Source organism: Callithrix jacchus, chromosome 4, assembly GCF_049354715.1.
Source record: "Callithrix jacchus isolate 240 chromosome 4, calJac240_pri, whole genome shotgun sequence".
Lineage (NCBI taxonomy): Eukaryota > Metazoa > Chordata > Mammalia > Primates > Cebidae > Callithrix > Callithrix jacchus.
In genome coordinates, this window is record NC_133505.1 from 141415731 (window position 1) to 141442937 (window position 27207).

Consider the following 27207-nt stretch of genomic DNA (forward strand, 5'->3'; position numbering starts at 1 on the left):
TGTGTATATATGACATATACAACATTTTCTTTATCCAGTCGTTTGTTGATGGACACTTAGGCTGCTTCCAAATCTTCCTATTGTTGTCGTTTGTTGAGGGACACTTAGGCTGCAATAAACATGGGAGTGTAGGTATTTCTTCAATATACTGATGTCTTTTCTTTTTTTTTTTTTTTAAGGTATATTCCCCTCGGTGGAATGCCTGGATCATATGGTAGCTCTATATCTGTTTTTCTGAGGAATCTCCAAACTGCTCTTCATAGTGGTTGTACCAATTTACAGTCGAACCAACAGTGTGTGAGAATTCCTTTTCCTCTACATCCTCACCAGCATTTGTTAATGCCTGTCTTTTGGATTAAAAGGTGAGATAATATCTCATTGTAGTTTTGATTTGCATTTCTCATAGATCAAAGATGTTGAACACCTGTTCATATGCCTGTTTGCCATTTGTATGTTTTCTTTTGAGAAATGTCCATTCAATCTTTTGCCCATCTTTTATTGGATTACTGGGTTTTTTTCCTATAGAGTTGTTTGAGCTCCTTGTATATTTTAGTTATTAAGCCCTTGTCAGATGGACAGTTCGCAGATATTTTCTCCCATTCTGTGGAATGTCTCTTCACTTTGTTGATGGTTTCCTTTGTGCAGAAGGTTTTTAGCTTGACATCATCCCATTTTTCCATTTTTGCTTTGGTTGCCTGTGCTTCTGGGGTATTATTCAAGAAATATCCTGGAGAGTTTCCCAATGCTTTCTTTTAGTAGTTTCATACTTAGAAGTCTTAGATTTAAGTCTTTAATCCATTTGGATTTATTATATGATAGGCAATATGGGTCTGTTTTTATTCTTCATATGAATATATAGTTTTTCCAGCACATTTATTGAAGAAACTGTTCTTTTCCCAATGTGTGTTTTCTTTGTCAAAAATCGGTTCATGGATGTATAGAGTTGTTTCTGGGTTCTCTGTTGTGTTCCATTAGTCTATGTGTCTATTTTTATGCCAGTATCATACTGTTTTGCTTACTACGGATCTGTTGCATAATTTGAAGTCAGGTCATGTGATTTCTTCCCTTTTGTTCTTTTTGCTCAGGATAACTTTGGCTATTCTTTTTTTTTTTTTTTGAGATGGAGTCTCACTCTGTCACCCAGGCTGGAGTGTAGTGCATGATCTCAGCTCACTGCAACCTCCAACCTCCTGGTTCAAGTGATTCTCGTGCCCCAGCCTCCCAAGTAGCTGGGATAACAGGTGCATGCCACCACATCTAAGTTTTGTATTTGTAGCAGAGAGGGGATTTCACCATGTTAGCCAGGCTAGTCTCAAAATTGTCTCCCTTTTTTATCTCCAATATTTTTGGGGAGATTCTTTTTTTCTTCTTAGCCTGGTTAAAGGTGTTTCAATTTCGTTCATCTTTCCAAAAAACCAATTTTTCATTTTTTTTGTTCTCTTCATTTCAGTTTTATTTATTTCTGCTCTCATATTTATTATTTCTTTTCTTCTACTAATTTTGGGTTTGGTTTGCTCTTGCTTTGTTAGTCTTTAGGATAAATCAATAGGTTGTTTATTTGAAGGATTTCTTTTTTTTTTTCCATCCGAGAAGAGATACTTTTTAATGTAGGTGCTTATAGCTATAAACTTTTCTCTTAGTATTGCTTTTGATGTATCCTATAGGTTTGGGAATGTTGTGTTTCCATTAGCATTTGTTTCAGAAATTTTTAAAATTTCCTTCTTAATTTCTTCATTAGGAACATATTGCTCATTAGGGATCATATTGTTTAATTTCCATGTGTTTGTATAGTTTCCAAAATTCTGCTTGTTATTGATTTCTAGTTTTATTCCACTGTGGTCAGAGAAGATATCTGACATAATTTCATTAAAAAAATATTTTTAAGACTTGTTTTGTAACCTAACATATGACCTATTCTTGAGAACAATTTATGTGCTGAGGAGCAGAATGTGTATTCTGCAGCTTTTGCATGAAATGTTCTGTAAATATTCATTAGGCCCATTTGGTCTATAGTGCAGATTAAGTTTGTCATTTCTTTGTTGATTTTCTGTCTTGATGATCTGTCCAAGCTGAAAGTGTGATGTTGAGTCTCCAGCTATTATTATATTGCAAGTCTACTTTTCTCTTTAGCTCTGATAATATTTGGTATATCTGGATGCCCTCGTGTTAGGTGCATATATATTTACAAATGTTATATCTTCTTGCTGATTTAACCCTTTATTATGTAAGGACCTTCTTTGTCCCTTTTTATAGTTTTTATATTGAAATCTATTGTGTCTGATATAAGTATAGCTACTCTTGCTTTTTTTGGGTTTCCATTTGCATTGAAATTTTTTTGTATCTCTCTTTTTTATTTAATGTATGTCCTTGTAAGTGAAGTGTGTTTCTTGGAGGCAACAGATTATTGGATCTTGTTTGTTTTTTCTTTAATCCATTCAGCCACTCTATGACTTTTGATTGGAGAGGTTAGTCCATTTTCATTCAGTGTTATTATTGATAACTAAAGACTTTCTCCTGACATATTGGTATTTGCCTTCCGGTTGTTTTGTGACTCTCCCTCCCTCTCTCTCTCTTTCCCTCTCTTCCTTCCTGCCTCCTTCTCTTCCTGTCTTCTTTTTATTGAAGGTGATTTTCTCTAGTGGTATGTTTTAATTTCTTGCTTTCATTTTTGTGCAGCTGTTGTATGTACTTTGATTTGAGGTTTCCAGGAGGCTTGCAAATAGTATCTTGTAACTCATTATTTTAAACTGATGACAACTTAACACTGATTATATAAATGAACTGACAAGCAATGAGAAAACTTAAACTCTACACTTGAACTTTGTCTCAGACTTTTTAACTTTTTGTTATTTCTAATTATGTCTTATTGTACTGTCTATGTCTTAAAAAGTTATTTCTATTAGTTCATCTTTTAGTGTTTCTACTCAAGATATGAGTAGTTTACATATAACAATTACAGTCTTATAATACTGTGTTTTTCTGTGCACTTACCAGTTAGTTTTACACATTCAGATTGTTTCTTATTTCTCATCAACATTCTGCTTTTTTCATATTGAAGAATTCTTTTTAGCATTTCTTGTAGTATAGGTCTTGTGTTGATAAAATCCCTCAGCTTTCATTTATCTGGGAAAGTCTTTATTTCTCCTTCATGTTTGAAGGATATTTTTGCTGGGTAAACTATTCTAAGATAAGATATTTTTCTGCTAGTGCTTTAAATATATCATGCCATTCTCTCCTGGCCTGTAAGATTTCCGCTGAAAAGTCTGCTGCCAGATGCACTGGAGCTCCATTTCATGTTATTTGTTTTTTGGGGTTTTTTTTCTCTTGCTACTCTTAGGATTCTTTCTTTATCTTTTGCCCTTGGGAGTTTGATTATTAAATGTCTTGAGGCTGTTTTATTTGCGTTAAATCTGCTTGGTGTTATGTAACCATCTTGTACTTGAATATTGATATATTTCTCTAGGTTGGGGAAGTTCTCTGATATTAACCCTTTGAATAAAGTTTCTACCCCCCCCCCCACTTCCTCTTTATGGCCCAAAACTCTTAGATTTATTTTGAGAATATTTTCTAAATCTTGTAGGTGTATTTCATATATTAAATTTATTTTTTTTTGTCTCCTATGACTATTTATTTTCAAATAGCCTATGGTCAATCTCACAAATGCTTCTGCTTAATCAATTCTGCTGTTAAGGGACTCTGATGCATTCTTCAGGTTGTCAATTGCATTTCTCAACTCCAGAATTTCTGCTTGACTCTTTTTAATTATTTCAATTTCTTTGTTAAATTATCCGAGAGGATTCTGAATGTCTTCTCTGGTGTTACTTTGAATTTTTTTGAGTTTCCTCAAATTGGTTATTTTAAACTCTCTGCCTGAAAGGTCTTATATCTTTGTCTTTCAGTCCCCGGTGACTTATTTTGTTCATTTGGTGAGATCATGTTTTCCTACATGGTTCTGATGCTTGTGAATGTTTGTCAGTCTCCAGTCATTGAAGAGTTGGGTTTTTATGGTAGTCTTTTTTTTGTTTTTGTTTTTGTTTTTTTTTGATGGAGTTTTACTCCTGTTGCCCAGCCTGGAGTACAATGGCATGATATCAGCTCACTGCAACCTCCACCTCCTGAGTTCAAGTGATTCTCCTGCCTCAGCCTCCTGAGTAGCTGGGATTACAGGTGCTTGCCACCACACCTGGCTAATTTTTGTATTTTTAACAAAGACGAAGTTTCACCATGTTGGCCAGACTGATCTCAAACTCTTGACCTCAGGTGATCCACCAGCCTTGGCCTCCCAAAGTGCTGGGATACAGGCATGAGCCACTGTCCCTGGCCAATTTATGGTAATCTCTGCAGTCTAGGCTGGTCTGTACCCATCCTTTTTGGAAGGCTTTCCAGGTATGCAAAGAGAGTTGGGACTTATAATCTAAATGTTTGGTCACTGCAGTCATAGCTGCATTAGGTGAAACCTCAAGCCCAGTAATTACAGTTCTTGCAGACTCATAGAGGTACTGTCTTGTAAGTCATAAATAAGATCTGGAAGAATCCTCTGGATTACCAGGCAGAGATTATTGTCCTCTTCCCTTATTTTCTCACAAAAAAATAGAGCCTTTCTCTCTTGCGTGCATGTGTGGAGTTGGCGGTGGGGTTACACAAGCACCCCTGCAGCCACCACCACTAGGACTGCTCTGAGTCAGACTTCAAGCCAGCATGGCACTGGGTCTCTCCCAATAGGCCTACAATAACCACTACCTGGCTACTGCCTATGTTCACTCAAGACCCTAGGGCTCTACAACCAGCAAGTGGTAAAGCCAGCCAGGCTTGTATCCTTCCCTTCAGGGTTTAGCCCCACGCAGGACCAAAGATGCCATCTAGGAGTCAGGGCCTAGAGTCAGGAAACTTAGGAATCTACCTGAGACTCTATTCTACTACAGCTCTGCTGGTTCCCTCCCTTTCCACAAGCAGAGGAGTCTCCCCTTATGGCCATCACCACCCCAGACCCATTGTGAGTATTGCTTGGCTACCACCGATGTTCACATAAGGTTCAAGGGCTCTTCAGTCAGCTTATGGTAAATACTGCCAGGTCTAGGACTCATCCTTCAGGGCCATGGGTTTTCTCTGGCCCAGGGCAGATTCCAAAATGTCATCCAAGAGCCAAGGCCTGGAATTGGGAACCCCAAGAGCCCCCTTGGTGCTCTACCCCACTGTGGTTGAGCTGGTACCTAAGTTGCAAGACAAAGTCCCCTTTACTCTTTCTCTCCTTTTCTCAAGCAGAAGGAGTCTCTCCTTGTAGCCACCACAACTGGGATGTGTTGGGTCATGCCAGAATCCAGCACATCTCAGAGTCTCTTCCAAGGCATACCACCTGGGTATTGCTGCCGGTTATTCAGGACCTAAAGATTTTTTAGTAGCATATGATGAATCCTGCCAGCACTGGGCCCTTTCCTTCAAGGAAATGGGTTCTCTTCTGGACCACAGTGTGTCTATAGATGTCATCCATGAGCTAGGGCCTCGAATGGGGGCCATAGGACTCTGCCTGGTGCCCTATCCTCCTGTGGCATTCAAGTTGCAAGACAAAGTTTCTTCTTTTCTCCTCTAGTGGAAGAAAAGAGTCTCTCCTGGAGCTGCAAGCTGTGCTGCCTGGGGTTAGGGAAGGCTTGACAAGCACTTCCTTGGCTGCCTGGCTGGTGTCTCACTAGGTCACATGCCCCACCTCCCCCCCGACCAAGTCCACTTGCTTTGAGCCCAGCACAGCACCAGGACTTGCCCAGGAATTGCAGTCCCTATGGCCTAGACTCCTTTAAAGTTTATTTAGAACCCCGGAGCACTTCAGCCTGTGGTGGCAATGCTGGCCAGAACTCAGGTTCCAGTTGCTGGGATGGGCAATTTCCCTCTGGCTAGTGTTAGTCTAAATCCTTCTTCCATGCACACTGACTGAGTTCTATCTGGTGTTCCTTTCCACCGTGACAGTGCAGCACCAAGTTCCAAGGGAAAGTCCCACAGTCACTCACTGTGCTGTCTCTCCTCAAGGGCTCAGATTCTCTCCACCATACAGACCAGCTGCTGCTGGGGAATTGGGATGGGGGAGTGGTGTTGGTAATTCCAGACTTCTTTACCTACCTTCCTTAGTGCTTCTTTCAATGTTAAAACCAGGTAGTATGACTGCTCACCTGATTTTTTATTCTTTTGATGGTGCTTTTTTATATGAATAGTTGTTCAATTTGGCGTTCCTGCTGGGAGGACGATCAGTAGAAGCTTCTATTTTGCCATCTTGCTCAGCCTCAAAGATCTGGACCGTATTCTTGCAAAGCCACTTTGCACCCATGTTAACTTTAGAAAAGTCTGAGCTTTTTGATATATATGAAATGTCAAGGATTTAACAAAAAGCACCCTTGCCCAGTGGAAATGGGTGTTGGAGCTGACTACCCAGCTTGTAGAGAATCAGCTAGTGACTTTTCTCCCTTTGTCTCCCTTCTGTAGTTAACATTTTTTATATTTCTTTCCTTACTAGTATTTACACTGTAAAGTCTATAGCATTATGTAAAAATAAGTTTGAAGGCTATCTGTTGAATTTCCCACTAGGTAGAGATAATTAAGTGTTGCCTAGTTATTTTGCTACCTCAGTAAAATTAGAAATGGCTCTTAAAGGCTTTGGAAGACTAAATTAATCCTGTTAATCATTATACTTTTTGTGTATTTGACATATTTCATTTTAAAGACTAAGTCATAAGTGCCTAATGGACAGAAATCACATCTCTTACAAAACACTGCTGATCTCTACAGCAAAATCATATACATAACATGGGATAATACAACCAGGAGTCCTGGGCTCCAAAGTGTATGTCCCCATGGAATCTCCCAAGGAAAGGGAGATGGAGCGGCCTCTAGCCCTAGCTCCAGCTCACCTGTTGGCATGATAAGATGGCAAGAGGAAAACAAGATTATGCCTTTGGAGGCAGGACCTGACTCAGCTGTTCCCTTGACTTTGATTAAAATAGACCTACATTTGATTTTTCAACATTTTATATCAGTCATTGATTCACCAGGGAGGGTAAGGTGAGTGGTAGGAAGGAGGGAGGGAAATGAAAGACAATTAGAAAAGTCCAGTTTTAAGGTCAGGGGAATGATTTTGAATGTTTTTACTTACTAGTGGGAACATAGATAAGAGACAAAAAAGATATTCATTTTTACATTCTTAGGAAGCTTTCAAAATACATTTGGAACATCCGAATCTTCCAGAAAAACATGCTAATGAATTTAATTATTAACCTGCCTTGTTAGAACCAATGTATTTACTTTATATTTATTTTATGGTTCAATAAAACCATATTCACTATGATTTATGTTCACTTTATAGCAAATTGGGGCCTTCTGTAGAATCAGAATTAATGACATATTAACAAACATTTCTAGAGCCTCAAAAATAAGTTTAATATTTTTGAAGATTATAGAAGTTTAAGAGGGACACAGTTAGCCAGGTACAGTGGCTCATGCCTGTAATCCCAGCACTTTGGGAGGCCGAGGTGAGTGGATCACATAAGGTCAGGAGTTTGAGACCAGCCTGACCAACATGGCGAAACCATTTCTCTACTAAAAATATTAGCTGAGTGTGGTGGGGCACATCTGTAATCCCAGCTACTTGGGAGGCTGAGGCAGGAGAATTGCTTGAACTTGTGAGGTAGAAGTTGCGGTGAGCCGAGATTGTGCCATTGCACTCCAGCCTGGGTGACAGAGTAAGACTCTGTCTCAAAAAAAAAAAAAAAGATGCATTTTTTTATGAAAGCCTGGTAGAAAAAAGTGCAATTTTATGCAAAAGTAATCTCTGATTATTATTCATTCCCAGAGGCAAATGTTCCCTACATTATGACATAAGGTCCAGAAATGCCTAACAATTAGAACTAGGGTCCTTTTCAATACACTTAGAAGACACAGGGGCTCTTTCAAGGTATGTGAATAATGACCTTAGGCTCTCTGACTGAGCTTCAGCACACCTGGCCAACAGGTCTCATCTGCAGAAGTCAGTGGTGGCCATGAGAAAGCCAGTGCTGAGGGAGATTCTGAGTGAACACACAGGTGACATGAAGGAGCCTGTTGTCATGGTGACAGCCAACAGCAGCAGGAGAGGCCACTGAGGGAGAAATGACTATTATTCAGTGTATTTGTCTTCCCTGGTCTGGTCCAGCACCTTTCTTAATTTCTTAATTAACATAATGCACAATTTCTTAATTTCATGAATAAAAATAAATTTCATACTTCACTACTCTGAAGGATTATCTTTACCCACTGACACCAAAGATTGTTCTTTATATCTTTCATGATTTTTCCTGCATAGTACAGGGGAAACTATAGGGTTATAGGACTATAGTTATGTGTTTAATGGCATCAAAATGTCTCCCTTCTGTAGAATACTGGGAATGCTTTAATATGGGGTTATATAGAGATGAATAATATGTGGTTCCTGATTTCATGAAGCTCTCCACCAAATGCAGAATACAGACAGACACACACACACACACACACACACACACACACACACACACAGAGCAATTAATTGCATTATGTAGTGTGTTTTGTGCAATGTTAGACCACAGGCACCAAATACAGCCCAGCGAGGGAAAGTGGGAATGCAGTGAGGGCATCAAAGAAAGCTGCCTGGTGGAGAAAATGCATGAACTCATCTCCGAAGAATGAGTGTGTATTGTCCAAGAAGAGATCAAATCCCTTTTCCAACTTTCAGGGTCCTGTGGGTTCAAGCCATGCCTCCCCCATCAGCCTGGGCTTTTCCTGCCTCTTTTCTTGCTCCAGCACCACTGTCATTCTTAGCTTCTCCAGCTTTCCTTCATGCTGAAGGGCTACCTGGAGTGCTCTTCTCTGTGCCCAAAGCTTCTCTCTACACCAGGTTAATTTCTACCTGTGCTTCAAAGCTCAGTCCACACATTAGCTTCTAAAGAAAGCATTTTTGGGGTACCTTATGCTCTCCAGCACCCTTTACTTTGCCTTTAATGTACTCTTCATCACCATAATAATGAATTGTGTAACCAGTTGTTCACTTTTGTTTTCCCCACAAAAACGTAAGTACCATGAAGGCAGGCACCCATGTGTATCTTTTCTCACTCTGAGCACAAAGCATAGGATAACACACAAGGCAGACATTCAACAGCTATCTCATGGTGTATCTGTCTAGAATAGGGAGGATGAGAACCTGAACTAGAGCAGCGGGAGTCAGGAGGGAGAGAGGAGAGACATTGGAAACAAGCATGAAATGCACATTGGTGTGGCCAGGTTGTAGATTTGATGGGAGAGAAGGAATAAAGGATGGATTATGGGCTTACTTTTCACTTATCACTTTTACTTGCCAAAGACGAAACAGTAGTGCCTTATATACCTCTGTACTATTTCATTTAAGACATGTTCCACAGCAATTTACTTAATGCTTTTTAATGCTGCACATGGAGATTTGAGAGCTAGATGTAAAGTCACCTATTAAAAAGTGAATCTTCAGATGGAAACACCCTATCTTTGCATTGGTCCAAATGCATACATTCAGTGCCTTGACAACCTTCTTGTTGTGACCATCAGTAGTCAAAGAACTCATTGTAATCACAGCACAGTATGGAGGGACTTACAACAATGCTCTGTAAAGCTGCTCCCTCTCCACCTTGTTCACTCATCCTTATCCTTCTCTCCTCACTATGCTCTCAGAGTGCTCCCCCTTCTGCCTGGGAGGGAGCTAGAGCTGTGGCTCCTGTTGCTGTCTGAATGTGGAACAGGACTAATTCCACTGCTCACTTCAACCCCAGGCTTTGTGTAATGGAGCTCTGCAGTTTCTCCTTTCCTTTCCTCAACTTCAGGGCCCCCTCAATCAAGAAAGAAATTTTTCTCACATTAGACTACCTTCATTTATTATATTTAGGTGCAAGGAAAGACTGAATAAAAGTTGAAGCTGGCAGTTAATTCTTTACACTGCATTTTCAAGCATTTCAAACATTTCTTCCTATATTCTTTCCTGCAAACATATAAAGAAGCTCTAGTATTTGTTTTTTAAATTATATATGTACACATACACATACATATATACGTACATATGTGTATATTCACTCATCTTTGTTCCTTATATACTTCTTGATTAGTAACTTAAATCCCAAGTAAAATTGTCAGTCTTCAGAGAAGCATCTTGTCACATAATACTTGGTTTCTCTGTTTTCATAGCCTCACCCATCATCCTGGAAGGAATTCCAAGAATCGTTTCTGTAACTAGAGAGATATCCCAAAGACGAGGCTTATCTCCTTAAGGAAAACAAATCCAACTTGCTTTCAGAGCCTTATATATAACCACTGTTTAGCTAAGTGGAAAGAATGTATATATTTGACCTAATTGATAAAGAACCCCTGGAATGCTCCTAAATCCCTGAGCAACTACATTCCAGAGTGCAAGAATCACTTGGGAATTCACTGGAATTGTTTGATCTTATCTGCTCAAGTCCATCCACTGAGAAACCCCTGGTGCATCTCAATAGCTGCATCTTACTGTGGTCATATTTCGTTTCTTTTATTGCTTCCATTGTCCTTCCTCTCTCACCAACTTCCTTGACCCTGTTACTTTCTCTTTTTTCCTCCCTCTCCCATTCTCTTTTCTTCTCCCTCTCCCTTTAGCCCTTTGCTCTCTCAAATGCTTCTTCATGTTGTTTTTATTCCAGATCCTCAGTCATCCTTATTGCAACATGCCCAGAACTAAAAAGGCTGCTGACCAGTGCTAGAACATACAGTCTAGGACCTGTAAATCCCATACAGCTCCTTCTACAGAGCTCTAGGTAATGCCCAAGCTGAGGAGGTAACCACAGTGATGAGTTGGATCAACAAACAACATGCAAAGAGCCTTAACCAGCTAGTTATGTAACTCTCCATGTGGGTTGAGAGGCGAAGCTCTACTTAGATTAAGGGATAAAGGTTCAAGGTTCACATTACCTAATGATATGTCGCTTAGGTACAACCAGTGATTTTTTTTCACTTACATGGTAAGATTTTATGTGCTTGGCACAAACTGGCATAGAATATTGCTAGTTGTAAGAGTGAAACCAATCAACAATGGAGAATGCAGTGCCTAGAAAACACCCCACCCACCCCTGCTGTTATATTGTCCAATACAGTCTGACTCTGGAGGAACAGCTCATCATCTCAAAGTTCCCTCATCCTTGACTTTGCTCCTCTGATGCGGCAAGTTCCAGCAACCCTGTTTGTTCCAGGTCACTTTACTGTGAAGTTCAATTCTGCCTGATCTTTGGCCAACAGCAAGGAGTTCAGACTGTTTGTCGAGATCATGATCATAACTGATGAAAATCAGAAAAGTATTCCCAGATACAAACCCACCCTTGCCCTGCCAATCCATGCTAAGAAGGCTGCTGTAGAGAAATGTAATGCAAATTGTCAAAACTAATCGAGTATGACAGCCTCTTTCCTCACCCACGCACATCCTCAGGCTTCTCTGATGTAATTTTTCCTGCCCTTCAAGGCTGCTTTTGCTATATGTTTTATTTTGTTTCACTAGAATAAGGGTATTACACAACACAGGTTACCTCATAGCTGATTTCCTTCCCATGCTCCCAGAATAGCCCACAAGGAGATTAAGAACCAAGCAGGTAATAGAAGCAAGAACATATTTAGGGCATGGTAAGCTCTGGATGGCTTTGTCTTTTGCTTTCATTCCTATCTCATCAGCTATTCTGTCCTTTCCCCAAGAATAAATAGAACAAGGATTTACATCCTTGGGATCCATCCAAGGAAAATCAAATTCTTCTCTATTAGACAATTCATTACATGTGAATAATTTTTGAGACACAAGAAACCTCTTAATCCTCCAGTATATATATTTTTCTCTTTTTCTTTCTTTTGGTGGCATCAAGAAATGAGTATTGAATATTTTTGTAAAGTAAACCCAAGGCCTAGTCAAAAGGATGGCCACCTCTGGACGATAGTCTCATTATGATGAGAACAAACATGAGATGTTACATATACCCAACAAATACAGAGGACAAGAGTTTGCACTGCTTTTTTGGCAGGAAAGATAAATCGTAACTCATCCCCCCACCCTCCATTGCCTACTTGTCACTCTGCACACGGTCAGTAAAGAAGGTTTCAGTTTTCAATAAAGTTTATACTGTAAAATAGCTGTGATGTGCTTGCATTGAAGCTTATCAAATCTCTCAGAGGTAACCAGCCTTTACCAAGATCAAACCAAGGACCTAACGGTAGTACTGTCTCAAACCTTAACCACTGACACTTCAGGCCTGAGAAGAGGATTCACTAGCAAATCACTCTAAAGGAAGAAGGAAATATGGAATGCATTCCAGATTCTTATATTACAAGTATTGCATTTCTCTCTTCATTTCTGAAGTTTTTGTTTTGTTTTGTTTTGTTTTGAGACAGAGTTTCGCTCTTGTTACCCAGGCTGGAGTGCAATGGCGCGATCTCGGCTCACGGCAACCTCCGCCTCCTGGGTTCAGGCAATTCTCCTGCCTCAGCCTCCTGAGTAGCTGAGATTACAGGTATGTGCCACCATGTCCAGCTAATTTTTTGTATTTTTAGTAGAGACGGGGTTTCACCATGTTGGCCAGGATGGTCTCCATCTCTTGACCTCATGATCCACCCGCCTCAGCCTCCCAAAAATGCTAGGATTACAGGCGTGAGCCACCACGCCCGGCCCCATTTCTGAAGTTTTTATGACAGGGCAATGATATTGGTATTCTCATTTTCCCTCTTTCTTTTCTTTTTTCTTTTTTTTTTTTTTTTTTTTTTGAGACAGAGTCTCACTCTGTTGCCCAGTCTGGAGTGCAATGGCGTGATCTTGGCTCACTACAACCTCCACCTCCTAGGTTCAACCACTTCTCTGCCACACCCTCCCAAGCAGCTGGGATTACAGGTGCCCTCCACCATGCCTGGTTAATTTTTATATTTTTAGTAGAGATGGGGTTTCACCATCTTGGCCAGGCTGGTTTTGAATTACCAACCTCATGATCCACCCACCCCGGCCTTCCAAATCACTGGGATTACAGACATGAGCCACTGCACCCAGCCAGTTTTCCTCTTTCTTAAGGAAAATTGCTTTTTCTCAGAATCATAGGAGCACAGATGAGAGGGACCTTAAAAGCCATCTAGCCCTACACTACAGCAACTACAAAAACAAATCGTCTTTTTGTCATATCCAAGGAGCAGCGCCTGCTCTCAGCCTCAGCCACCCTAGCAACAAGGAACCAAACTGCATCACAGCATTGCATTTTCTGTTCCATTTCCGGACAAGTAAAATTGACGAAAAATTCTGTATCTCGTATGATCTTAAGACTTTTAAAACCTAAGCACTTAAAAAATGATGATGCTCCTGGCCTTGCAGGCAATATGTAATTCAAATTTTTTAAATACCAAGTTGTAAAATAGGAGAACAAAACTAAGGTTCTGAATTTCTTCATAAAGAAAAATTTGATATTTTCTTTCTGAATTTCAAATGGTAGACTGTTTTTTTAAGAAAAATAATAATGAAGCAAATTTAAAAAACCTTCCTTAGTCTCTTTTTGGCCTTTGATGTGCTTGCTCGATGGTGTCCTGCACTCATGGTTAATTTGCTAGTGGGAAATACATCGTTACCATTCTATGTCTTCCATTTTGTAGATTAAACATTCTGTCTTATTTTACTCTTCCTCAGAAATCATAGTTCCTGGCTGGGCACAGTGGCTCACACCTGTAATGGTGGCCCAGCAGTTCGGGAGGCTAAGCTGGGTGGATCACAAGGTCAGGAGTTCAAGAGCTGCCTGGTCAATATGGTGAAACCCTGTTTCTACTAAAAATACAAAAATTAGCCAGGCACTGTGGTTGGTGCCTGTAATCCCAGCCACTCGGGAGGATGAGGCAGGAGAATTGCTGGAACACAGGAAGCAGAGGTTGCAGTGAGCTGAGACGGCACCACTGCACTCCAGCCTGGAGAGCAAGTCTCTGTCTCAAAAAAAAAGAAAAGAAATCGTAGTTTCCAGATTTCCACCTTGCTCTTTTAGTTATACCCTAACTTACTACTGTTCTCTCCACTCTCAATATGTCCAGTTCAGCTTGAACCAGACACTGGCCACCCTTACTCAGACATGGCGCTTTGGGGAATGCCCTCTCCAACTCTTGGCAGCCACACTGTAGCAGTAATTCACTGAGTTCCTAGCTAAAAACCTTAACTTGCATTTTTTTTTTTTCAAGCATATACCTTTCTGCTTTATGGCACCTTTCTGCAAATTAGGAAGAGGTGCCCTCTTTGCATGGACACAGTCCCTACTCACGCCCTCAGCCAGGAGCCTGTGTGCAGCATGCAACCTGTTGAAGCCTACAAATGAGATTTGCAATCTGTCCACCCCTCTGGTGTTTGTGTTGCTAATTTTCTGGAACTGAGGGCAACCTTAACATATCTCCCTTTTACTTTTATCCTGTTAGGTTTGGCCCATTGTTCTACCCTGTCAAGTTATTTCGGGTTCCAACGTATTTGCCCTCCCACCTAGCTGCAGAGTCATCAAGAGACCATCTAATCTGGCAGCTCAGTGGCCCTATCAAAAGGAAGTGAGATCTGGCAAGGGAGCTATTATTCATCTCATTCTGACTTTAGTGATGGCCTCTTCCCTCTCTATGGGGTCATCAGGACAACATATTTCAGTTTTTTCAGTATCAATATCAAATTTTCTGTTTTGTGGACTGAAGAGTTTAAGTTTAAACTTCTTCCTATTTCTGAAAACTAGGACATTTTCTGATCTCCATTCAGTCTCAGGACATATCTCCTGTGCTCCACAACTCTGCAACCATTACTGACAGCCATTTTCAATTGAAATCACACAGTGCCAAGGGCAGAGGTCTCATGAAAATTCTTTTGAAGTAGTTTCACTGGGAATTTTTACAGATAAATGGAAAATTTTCTATGATACAGAGTTTGGATTTTTTTACTTTTGTTTTACTGCAGTTTAGAAGTTTCTTTATTCACCTTTTTCCAGGAAGGGCAAACGGCTGTCTTATAGTTTAATGTAGAATTTTTTTTAATGCAACAATAAAATTCCAGCAACTACAAAATGATGATTCTTTAAAAATGTATATAATTTTCTCTTTTTTTTTTTTTTTTTGAGATGGAGTCTCACTCTGTAGTCAGGCTGGAATGCAGTGGCACAATCTCGGCTCACTGCAACTTCCACCACCTGGGTTCGAGCGATTCTCCTGCCTCAGCCTCCCTAAAAATGTATGTAATTTTCTATTCCTTTTCATTTTTGCCATTCACCATAGGATCTTTTCTCATTTGGAACTTCAAACTATTAAAAAATATAATTAGTATCCCATTTTGGACATGGGTTAATATTTCAGTACAAAATCTTTTTTGCAATTTTACATAATTATATAGCTATAATTACACAAGTCTATTACCTGTGAATTATTTTAATCTGTATTTTAACTTTTATCCAAAAGAATAGAATATACAAATTTCTTTAGATTAAAGTTGAATCACTAGATAGAAAATCTAGTCTCTATTTAGCATTGTTTCTGATTGGCATAGAGAAAAATGTGGCAATACATGGTTTTTTTGTGCCATATATGAGCTCTTTCAGACTTTTTAAAAGAAGTATTATGCCTACAGAAAGAAACCATTTTAGCCAGCACAGTTTTATTTTCCACACTTACATTGTCAAAAGCCATACCATCTTTCCCATCCTTGCGTTCCTGTGATTGTCTGATTTGCCTAAATAAGAAATTGTAAGCATCTTTCAGCACCTTATATAGTCAAAACCTCCTCAGCAGATTCCATTTGTACAGGGTCTGCAGATTTTGAGATAGCAAGAAGCCAAAGGAAGGATCTATAGTTCAAACAGGGAAGAATCTTTCTTCTTCAACTTCATAGATTAATCAAGGTTAAAAAGAACAAAACTAAAAATAGGTCCTTCATAAGTAGTATTTGTTGCATCTATATGAACTCCTTACGAAGGACATATCTCTAGTTTTGTTCTTTTTAACCTTGACTCGTCTATGTTGTTTCAAATTGCTGTAGTTCATTACTTTTGATTGATGTGCAATATTTCAGTCTTGTTGATGGGCCTTTGAGCTATTTCCAATTTTTTTTTCTATAATAAACAGTGCTGCTATACGTTTTAAATCCTTGTATCCTGCTATTGGAATGTAACTTTCCTTTGGGTATCTACTCAGTAGCAGTATTTCTGGGGTGTAGGTGACATGGAAGATGTTCAACTCCAGGAGAAAATGTCAAACCAACACATAATCCTCCCAACAGTATTGAGATCCTCCTGATTCTCATCACTTCTGCTACCTGATAACCCCAGACACTAAATTTTTCGCTTACCTCCTAAGTATAAAACAGTATTTGTTGTGGTTTGGATTTGCTTTCCCTGATCACTAATGATGTTTTGTACCTCATCATTGAGGTATTGGCTAAATATTTTTCTTCTTCTGTGGAAGACCCTAACCCATCCACAAAGGAGGTTAAAATTAATTAAAGGGAAAAAAAAAAAAAAGAATTTAACCCAAGGGCCAAATCCTTGCCAGAGAAATCGCCCAAAATAAGAAATCGCCTTATTTTGCAAGAGTTAATGCAAAATCTAATAGAAATGGGATAGTAACCCTGTTTTATAACAACACCTGATAAGTGCTTAAAGGTTGACTTACTGCCTTTAATTTTTTTTACTGTCTCTTTGCTAAATATCATCCCCCATATTACATAACCAGACTCAGAGGACCCTTTTACATAGTAAAATGATATTACAAAGAATCCTCAGTTCTGAGTACCAAATTTCCCCAGAGCACATGAAATTCTAGGGGCCAGCAGCAGTTGTGACTCCCTGTCACACAGATCAGAAGCATGCTGCCTGAGTGAAAGGCTGACATGTAAAGAAGGGCTTTTGCCTTTATAAGGAGGTCATAAGCAGCCTTTCATGTTCCAGGAAGTTGTTAGTGCATACAAATGCTATTTTAAAGTCTGGAGATATTTAATCATACCCTACTCTTTATTATTTATATTTCCCAGTGCCAGTGTCCACAACTATTGTCCAAAGCGTGACCGAAACACATCCCGTAGCAGGAAACCCAGAGCCCACTCATGGACACCTGTTGCAACTTGAATCGCAAGCAGTACTTGCAAAACAATGCATCGATGCGAACAAGTAAGTGTAGCCACTGGCCCTGCCTTACTAACATAGAAGAGGATTACAACTCTACCTGCTGCCCCTAATATTTTAGGTAACTCTGGAAACAGAGGAAGAAGTGGAAAAGGGACATAGGTAGAGAGAAATGTTAGTGGCAGCAAATCCATATGGATCTGCAGCAACCTCAATTCTTGCTTCCTCAGAAGAAAGAATTCCACCAAAGAGGACAAGGCAGAGAGAGAACCTGAAGCAAGTCTTAGGGGAGGAGTGAAAGTTTATTAAAAAGTTTTTAGCAGGAATGAAAGGAAGTAAAGTATTTGGAAGAGGGCCAAATGGGCAACTTGAGAGATTCAAGTGTGTGGTTTAGCCTTTGACTTGGGGATTTAACATGTTGGCATGCTTCCAGGGGTGTATCTCTTCTCCCCTGAGTCTTCCTTGGGGTGGGCTGTCCACATGCGCAGTGGCCTGCCAGGATTTGGGAGGGGCCACATACGCAGACTGTTTACTAGAGTTGTACACATGCTCACTTGAGCCATTCTTTTTTCACCAGTGGAATGTTCCCAGAGGACCATCATATGCCAGTTAAACTCTCCCATTTTGCCTCTTAGTGTGCATGCATGAGCCCACATTGCCAACTCCTGAGATCTTGTCAGGATGCTGCTGATCACCAACTTTAGGTGTTTTCTTTAATCTGTTGGGAGACTGCCTTTCCCTGGCACTGGCTGCGAGTAATTATTAGGTTGGTGCAAAAGTACTTGCCGTTACTTTCAATGGCAAAACGGCAATCATTTTTGCATCAACCTAATATTATTTTAGAGAGACAGTTTAACAACCACTTGACTGTCACATAACGATTGCCTGACATTCCTGGTGTGGAGGTGTGCCTCTCTGACCTACTCATGTTACCTATTGCAACAGAAACAAAGTACAACCATAGAGGAAAAAAAAGTAAGAAAAGAGACTTCTAGAAAATAGCCAGAAAATTCTCATTTTTCCCACCTAAAATAACAGGCGCCTATAAACTCTTTTTTTGTTTGTTTGTTTTTGTTTATATGAGATGGAGTTTCACTCTTGTTGCCCAGTCTGAAGTGCAATGGCATGATCTTGGCTCACTGCAACCTCTGCACCACCCCCTGGGGTTCAAGCGATTCTCTTGCCTCAGCCTCTCAAGTAGCTGGGATTACAGGCACCCACCACCATGCCCAGCTACTTTTTTGTATTTTTAGTAAATATGGGTTTTCACCATGTTGGCTAGGCCAGTCTCGAACTCCAGACCTCAGGTGATCCACCCGTGTTGGCCTCCCAAAGTGCTGGGATTACAGGCTTGAGCCACTGCACCCAGCCAAAACTCTTCTTATTGCAACAATGCATAGTAGGGAGCATTTGCAAGAGAGGGAAACATGTCCGAGAACTTCACCTCTGAGATGGAAAACAGAACTTCAATGACTGAACTTGGAGAAACAGACATATCTCTGTCATTAATGTAATTCAGTTTTTCCCCAATGGTCTTGGGTAATAATGTAGTCCGATCATTGGTGTTTTCTCCCTAGTGGTGAAAAGACGCAGGCCCTTTGCATATCACCTGGCTGTTTTGGGAGTTTCTAGGTGTACATAATCAAGTCTGGCTGGAAAACTGCTAAGTTATTGAATTAGGATGTGCTTCTTTCTTCTTCTATTCCTAATCAGGGCCCTGTCACCTGTATACTGCAGGGTAAGATTACCACCCTTATTGGGTGCCTCATATTGTCAGGCCCTGATGCGTTTTCTCCAGCATTTTGTCTGATTCAGCAGACACTGTTCTCACTTCCACTGAATCTTGAAGGACCAGTGTTAACCTTGGTTTGCATTAAAGTGGAAGAAAACATTTCTCTCTCTCTCAATGTCAAAAATCAATGTTTAGAAGTCTTGGGAAGAACTATAAATCAATGGTTTTTAGACTTTGGAGTAGGAAATATTACATAAAACACAAAACATGTTAACTTTTAAAAGCCAAAAAACTGCACAAATTAGACCTCATTGAAATTAAGGAGTTACAATTAAGAAATCTGTCAAAAGACACCTTAAATAGGATGGAAGGACAAATTGTAAACTGAAAGAATCTACTTAAAAAATATACAACCAACTAGGATTTGTGTGTGTACATATATATATATATATACACACACACACACACACAGAGGTTCAATAAGTCAATAAGAAAAGCACAGACAACCCAATAGAAAAATAGACAAAAGCTATGAACAATCATTTCACAGAAGAAAAATCACATATGGCCAATAAACACATGAATTGATGTTCAATCTCATTGATCAGGAATTATAAATTAATTCCACAATGAAATACTATTTTGTACCCATTTGGTTTGCAACAATTGACGAGTCTGATAATACCTCATGTGGGAAAAAATGAATATCCACAAGGCATTTTGTAAAGTTGCTGTGGGAGTAAAAACTGATAAAACTATTTGGAATATTTTAGCATTAGCTCCTAAAGTTGAACATCACATAGCCTTTGATCCAGCAATTTCATTGAGTATAAGCATATACTGAATTTCCCCTTAGTATAAGCATATGCTCAAGAGAAAGGCTGCATGTGTTCTCCAGGAGATATATACATTCATACACACACACACATGTGTTCATGGTTCACAATAATGAAAACCTGTCTGTTAGTTTGCTTTCATGCTGCTATAAAGAACTGCCCAAGACTGGGTAATTTGTAAAGGAAAGAGGTTTAATTGACTCACAGTTCAGTATGTCAGGGGAGGCCTCAGGAAACTTACAATTATGACTGAAGGGGAAGGAAACATGTCCTTCTTCACATGGCAGCAGAAGAGAGAATTGCATAGCAAAGGGGGAAAAGCCCCTTATAAAACCATCAGATTTCATGAAAACTTACTATTGCAAGAACAGCATGGAGGTAACTGCCCTCATGATTCCATTACCTACCACTTGCTCCCACTCACAATATGTGGGGATTATGAAAACTACAATTCAAGATGAGATTTGTGTGGGGACACAGCCAAGCCACATCAGCCTAAGATAAACCAAATGCTCATTAACAAGAAAATAGAGGAATGGCCAATTATATAGTCAGAAATACAATGGAATAGTTAAAAAGAAAATGAACTATAGTAACATGCAAGAATATGGATTTTATATAAAGTGAAAAATAATAAAAACAAAATGTAAAACTATACTGTTTAGCAATAAAGATGAACTGAATATATGTAAAAAAAAAACATAGTAAGAGAAGAGCATAATGAATACAGGATTCAGGATGTTATTATCTCAAAAAGAGGGAAGCAAAGAATGGGATTATGGAGGACTATTGACTAAATGAAAGTTATGGGATGTTAGGTTCAAGGGTGATTATTGGATTATAAAAAATAGACTTGATTATGTACACCTAGAAACTCCCAAGCAAGCAAACAAAAACACACAAAAGTGCCTTGAGGTCAGGAGTAGTGGCTCACGCCTGTAATCCCAACACTTTGGGAGGCTAAGGTGGGTGGATCATGAGGTCAGGAGTTCAAGACCAGCCTGGCCAACATGGCAAAACCCCATCTTTACTAAAAATACAAAAAAAAATTAGCTGGGCATGGTAGCAGGTGCCTGTAATCCCAGCTACTCAGGAGGCTGAAGTAAGAGAATCTCTTGAACCCGGGAGGCAGACATTGCGGTTAGCCGAGATCGTGCCATTGCACTCCAGCCTGGGCAACAAGAGCAAGACTCCATCTCAAAAAAAAAAAAGAGTGCCTTGCACAGGCCAATAAGTATGTGACATGAAACAAATTTCTTAATCCATATCTAGGCCAAAAAAAATTGAGTCTCCTTTTTTGGTTTCACACTGGTTAGCCATGTAACAAAGCAGTTCTTTCTATTATTTACTTGCCATCTTCCCACCTTCGACTCCATAGGAATATCAGACATCAGTGGAGCTGAAATAAGTGACTCCTCAGATTGATGAATATACTGTGCTTGGCAACTCCTTTTGTGGGATAACTTCTCCATTAGAAGACTTTTATCCTTGACTGTCATGGAAATGGGCCTAACCCTGAACAGACATGCTCAGATAGCTTGAATGGCAGAGTCCACCTAGCTCACCTCATTACCCTGCACTGTGAAATGCAGATGGGCCAGAAGGGATAATAAACAGAAGGCCAAGTAGGCAGAGGCAAAGGCCCATCATAGATGGTCATTCTCTGGTCATCATCCATGTTTGCTTTCAAAAATGGTTTATTTTTTTAACCATCCTTTTTACTCACCTTATAAACTGCCAAGTCAAATGTATTATTTAGGAGAGGCACTTGAACAGAAAGGGCCCAGCAAACTTTGCAGTCACTTTCTTGGTGTACCAACCGGAAAGAACAGATAAGCCCTGTTTGTCAAATAGGATGGCAATACCCTGCTCTGGGAATTCTTATCACCCACAGTACCCAAAAGTGTGTTTACATGTGCTCTTAACAATAATAATAATTTTTAAGAGGAACACTTATTGTGAGATTTTTTTCTGCCTATTAAGCAAACATTTAGAATATTCAGAAAAGTATAAAAATAAAATATTTAAAAATCCATTATCTCCAACATAGAAAAAAATTTGTGTTAACTTCGGTTTTGTTCCTTCCTGTCATTTATTTTTGTCGTTCTTAATTTATACACAAAGGGATTTTTTGTTTGTTTTCCTATGCCCTTCACCTCCTCCAATATTTAGATTGCACTGTTTTGTAACCTGATGTATTAGTCCATTCTCACACTGCTAATAAAGACATAACCCAGACTGAGTAACTTATAAAGGAAAGAGATTTAACTGACTCATAGTTGATTGAGCATGGCTGGGGAGGCCTCAGAAAACTTACAGTCATGGCACAGGGGAAGGCAAACATGTCTTTCTTCACATGGTGGCAGCAAAGAGAAGTGCCAAACAAAAGGGGGAAAATCCCCTTACAAAACCATCAGCTCTCATGAAAACTTACTCACTATCATGAGAACAGCATGAGCTTTTTAAATTACCTTTTACCAGGTCTCCCCCACAACATGTGGGGATTATGGGAACTTCAATTCAAGATGAGATTTGAGTAGGGACACAGCCAAATCATATCACCTGATTTTTTTTTTTAAATGATATTATTAACATTTTATTATGTCACTGTGCTTAGAAACATACTTCTAATGACTGCATAATAGGCCATCATGTACATCTATCAAATGTCATTTATCTCTCTATTGTTGAACATTGTTTTCTCAATACAGTAAAACAACATGATGCTGTATGAATAGATTTGCACATACATCATTGTGTATAACTCTTATTCCCTTTGGGTAAATTCTTAGAAGCAGAATTTCCAGGTCAAAGGGCAAATTTTTAGACTTAAAAAATAAATATTCCAAATTGCCTCAAGAAACAATATATTTATGTTCCTATTAGCATTGAATAAGTGCCTCAAAACATAGGGCAACATAATCTTAAAATTTCCTAGTTATTTGATGAGAAAAATAGATATCATGTTGATTTCATTTGCATTCCTTTGATTATTAGAGATTGAATTTGTGATGTTTATTAAACATTTGCACATTTTCTATTGTCAATTAACTGTTAAGTAACTTTACTTAATATTTTGATATTTTCATATTTTTCTTTCATTTGTAAGAGCCTTTCATATAATGATGGTAACCAAATGTCTTGTGTATGCTGCCAATACTATTCAATAATTTTTTGCTATTAAAATTCAATTCATATTTTTGGGGCCAGATGTCATGGCTCATGCCTATAATCCCAGTACTTGAGAGGCTGAGGTGGGCAGATCATCTGAGGTCAGGAGTTCCAGACCAGCCTGGCCAACATGATGAAACCCTTTCTCTAATAAAAAGCACAAAAATTAGCCAGGTGTGGTGGCATGTGCCTGTAGTCCCAGTTACTTGGGAAGCTGAGGCATAAGAATCACTTGAACTCAGGAGGCAGAAGTTGCAGTGAGCTGCAATTACTCCACTGCACTCCACCCTGGGCAACAGAGCGAGACTGTCTCAAAAAACAAAAATCAATTCATATTTTTAATAATGCCACACATCTACAACCATCTGATCTTTGACAAACCTGACAAAAACAAGCAATGGGGAAAGGATTCCCTGTTTAATAAGTGGTGTTGGGAAAACTGGCTAGCCATGTGCAGAAAGCTGAACCTGGACCCCTTCCTTATACAAAAATTAACTCCAGATGGATTAAAGATTTAAACATAGGACCTAACACCATAAAAACCCGAGAGGAAAACCTAGGCAATACCATTCAGGACATAGGCATAGGCAAGGAGTTCATGACTAAAACACCAAAAGCAATGGCAACAAAAGCCAAAACAGACAAATGGGATCTAATTAAACTTAAGAGCTTCTGCACAGCAAAACAAACTATCATTGGAGGGAACCAGCAACCAACAGAATGGGAAAAAATTTTTGCAATCTACCCATCTGACAAGGCTAAAATCCAGAATCTACGAAGAACTAAAACAAATTGTCAAGAAAATAAAAACCATTAGAAAGTGTGTGAAGGATGTGAACAGACGTTTTTCAAAAGAAGATATTTATGCAGCCAACAAACATATGAAAAAAATGCTCATCATCACTGGTCATTAGAGAAATGCAAATCAAAACCACATTGAAATACCATCTCACGCCAGTTAGAATGGCGATCATTTACAAAATCTGGAGAAAACAGACGCTGGAGAGGATGTGGAGAAATAGGAAAGCTTTTACACTGTTGGTGGGAGTGTAAATTAATTCAACCGTTGTGGAAAAGAGTGTGGCGATTCTTCAAGGACCAAGAAACAGAAATACCATTTGACCCAGCAATGGAATTGCTGGATATATACCCAAAGGACTATAAATCGTTCTATTTTAAAGACACATGAACATGTATGTTCATTGCGGCACTGTTTACAATAGTAAAGACTTGGAACCAACCCAAATACCCATCAATGATAGACCGAATAAAGAAAATGTGGCACAATTACACCATGGAATACTACGCACCCATAAAAACGATGAGATTATGTCCTTTGCAGGGATATGGATGAATCTGGAAACCATCATTCTCAGCAAACTGACATGAGAACAGAGAACCAAACACCACATGTTGTCACTCATAAGCAGGTGTTGAACAATGAGAACACATAGACTCAGGGAGGGAAACATCACACACTGGGGTCTGTTCAGAGGTGAGGGGTAGGGAAGGGATAGTGAGGGGTGGGGAGATTGAGGAGGGATAACATTAGGAGAAATATCTAATGTAGGTGATGGGGGGATAAAGGCAGCAAACCACCATGGCATGTGTGTCCCTAAGTAACAATCCCGTAAGATCTGCACACGTACCCCAGAACTTAAAGTATAATAATAATAAAACCCCCCTAAAAATTACATTGTCAAATGTATAAAATCCTTCTCTTTGAGGTTTCTTTTTTCTTAGAAATCTTATTCTGTGAAAAGATCAAATGAATAAGAACCTATATTTTCTGTCAGTTTCTCCATAGTTTCACTTTAGTATATAACTATTTTACCTATTTTGATTTATTTTGGTATATAGCTTTAAATGGCAATCTAGTTAGTTTTTATTCAAATAAATAACCAATTTTTCTGACATCATTTATTGGATAATCTCTTTTCAATGTTATTTGTGATATCGCCTTTATATATGCTATATAATCTTTTATAGTATGATCTATTTCTGGGATATTTTGATTGACTGAGCAGACTATACTTCTGTCAGTACCATACTGATTTAAATAATACAGCTTTAGCCCCGGCATAGTGGCTCACACTTGGAATCCCAGCACTTTGGGAGTCTGAGGAGGGCAGATCACCTTGGGTCAGGAGTTACCAGCCTGGCCAACATGTTGAAACCCTGTCTCTACTAAAAAACATAGAAAAAAATAGCCAGATGTGGTAGTGGGTGCCTCTAATCTCAGCTACTAGGGAGGCTGAGGCAGGAGCATTGCTTGAGCCTGGGAGGTGGAGGTTGCTGTGAGCTGAGATCACACCACTGCACTCCAGCTGGGGTGACAGAATGAGACTCTGTCTCAAAGTAATAATAATAATAATAAATAAATAAAATAGCTTTAAAATACAATTTCATATGTAGAAAGTTCTTCCTCTCCTCTCACAATTACTTTCTTTTTTCAGAAGGTTTTTTTCCATTTATTCTTCCAGATGAGGCCTGTTCTTTATTTTAAATTAGTTCTCTGGAGAATATCAGACACAAATAAGAAAGAAATCCAAAATGCAGGTTAAGACACCATAAAATTTACATCCATGTCATATTTGCAAGCTGAACTAATCCTTTTATTTAATTTTATTTAGAAATTTTTCCTCTTTTATTTGGACATACACTGGAATTAGTTATTCACTATTCATTTATACTAAAATTGATTATCTTTTAGCTATGTTAATAAAATAGCATAACACGCCGGGATAAAAATGTTATCAGAGCCTTGTTTTAATTAGTATATTTGAATTTTTCCCTCTTAACATTTTCACCACAATTATCAGAAAAAAAAGCCAAAGAGAAGTTTCCATTTTTTTTCTTTTCTCTCTCTCTCTCTCTTTTTTTTTTTTTTTTTTTTTTTTTTTGAGATGTAGTCTGGCTCTGTCACCTGGGCTAGAGTGCAGTGGCGTGATCTTGGCTCACTGCAACCTCCACCTCCTGGATTCAAGCAATTCTCCTGCCTCAGCCTCCCAAGTAGCTAAGATTACAGTCACCTGCCACCACGCCCGGCGAAATTTTGTATTTTGAGTAGAGATGGGGTTTTACTGTTTGGCCAGGCTGATCTTGAACTCCTGACCTCAAGTGATCCACCTGCCTCAGCCTCCCAAAGCTCTAAGATTACAAGCATAAGCCACCATGCCCATCCTTTTTTTTCCTTTTTTTAATCTTCTTTTGCAGAGGTGACAACAAATTCCAAAATCAGTTGATGATACAGCCAATGACCTGTCAGTCCTACATAAAATATCCCAAAATATCCCCTACTGAAAAATATCCCCTAAAAAAGTCAGGAGCAAAAACCTACCTACCTACCTACCTTACTTCTCTCCTTCCTTGTCTCCTTCTCTCTTTTTCCTTCTTTCTTTCCTTCTTTTTTTTTTTTTTTTTTTGAGACAGAATCTCACTCTGTCACCCAGACTGGAGTGCAATGGTGCCATCTTGGCTCGCTGCAACCCCCACCTCCAGGATTCAAGCAACTCTCCTGCCTCAGCCTCCCAAGTAGCTGGGATTACAGGCATCCATCCCACCATCACACCTGGCTAGTTTTCATATTTTAAGTAGAGACAGGGTTTCACCATGTTGATCAGTCTGGTCTCAAACTCCCGACCTCAGGTGATGCACCCGCCTCAGCCTCCCAGAGAGCTGGGATTACAGGCATGAGCCACTGTGCCCGGGCAGAGCAGAAACTGTAAAGCCACCTAGCAAGTATTTTTTTATATTCTTTTCTTTGGAATTAAAGAAATCCCAAATATAAGAATAGGTTATAGAGCTTCCATTGCAAATTCATTGCTAAGGGTAAAATATGATGGGGTAGTTTAAAAGGAACATCTAGGCCGGGCGCGGTGGCTCAAGCCTGTAATCCCAGCACTTTGGGAGGCCGAGGCGGGTGGATCACGAGGTCAAGAGAACGAGACCATCCTGGTCAACATGGTGAAACCCCGTCTCTACTAAAAATACAAAAAAAATTAGCTGGGCATGGTGGCGCGTGCCTGTAATCCCAGCTACTCCGGAGGCTGAGGCAGGAGAATTGCCTGAACCCAGGAGGCGGAGGTTGTAGTGAGCCGAGATCGCGCCATTGCACTCCAGCCTGGGTAACAAGAGCGAAACTCGGTCTCAAAAAAAAAAAAAAAGGAACATCTAGTGAACCAGCCACTCTCTCCTCCAGGGAAGGAATTTCTTCTACAGCATCTCATGGCCAATAGATGTTTTTCTTCTACACAAACACTTTTAGTAACGGGTTACTCTCTGGCCAACACCCAACTATTGGAATGAAAAACCTAAAAATAGAAATTATTCAACAAAATGACTTCAAATT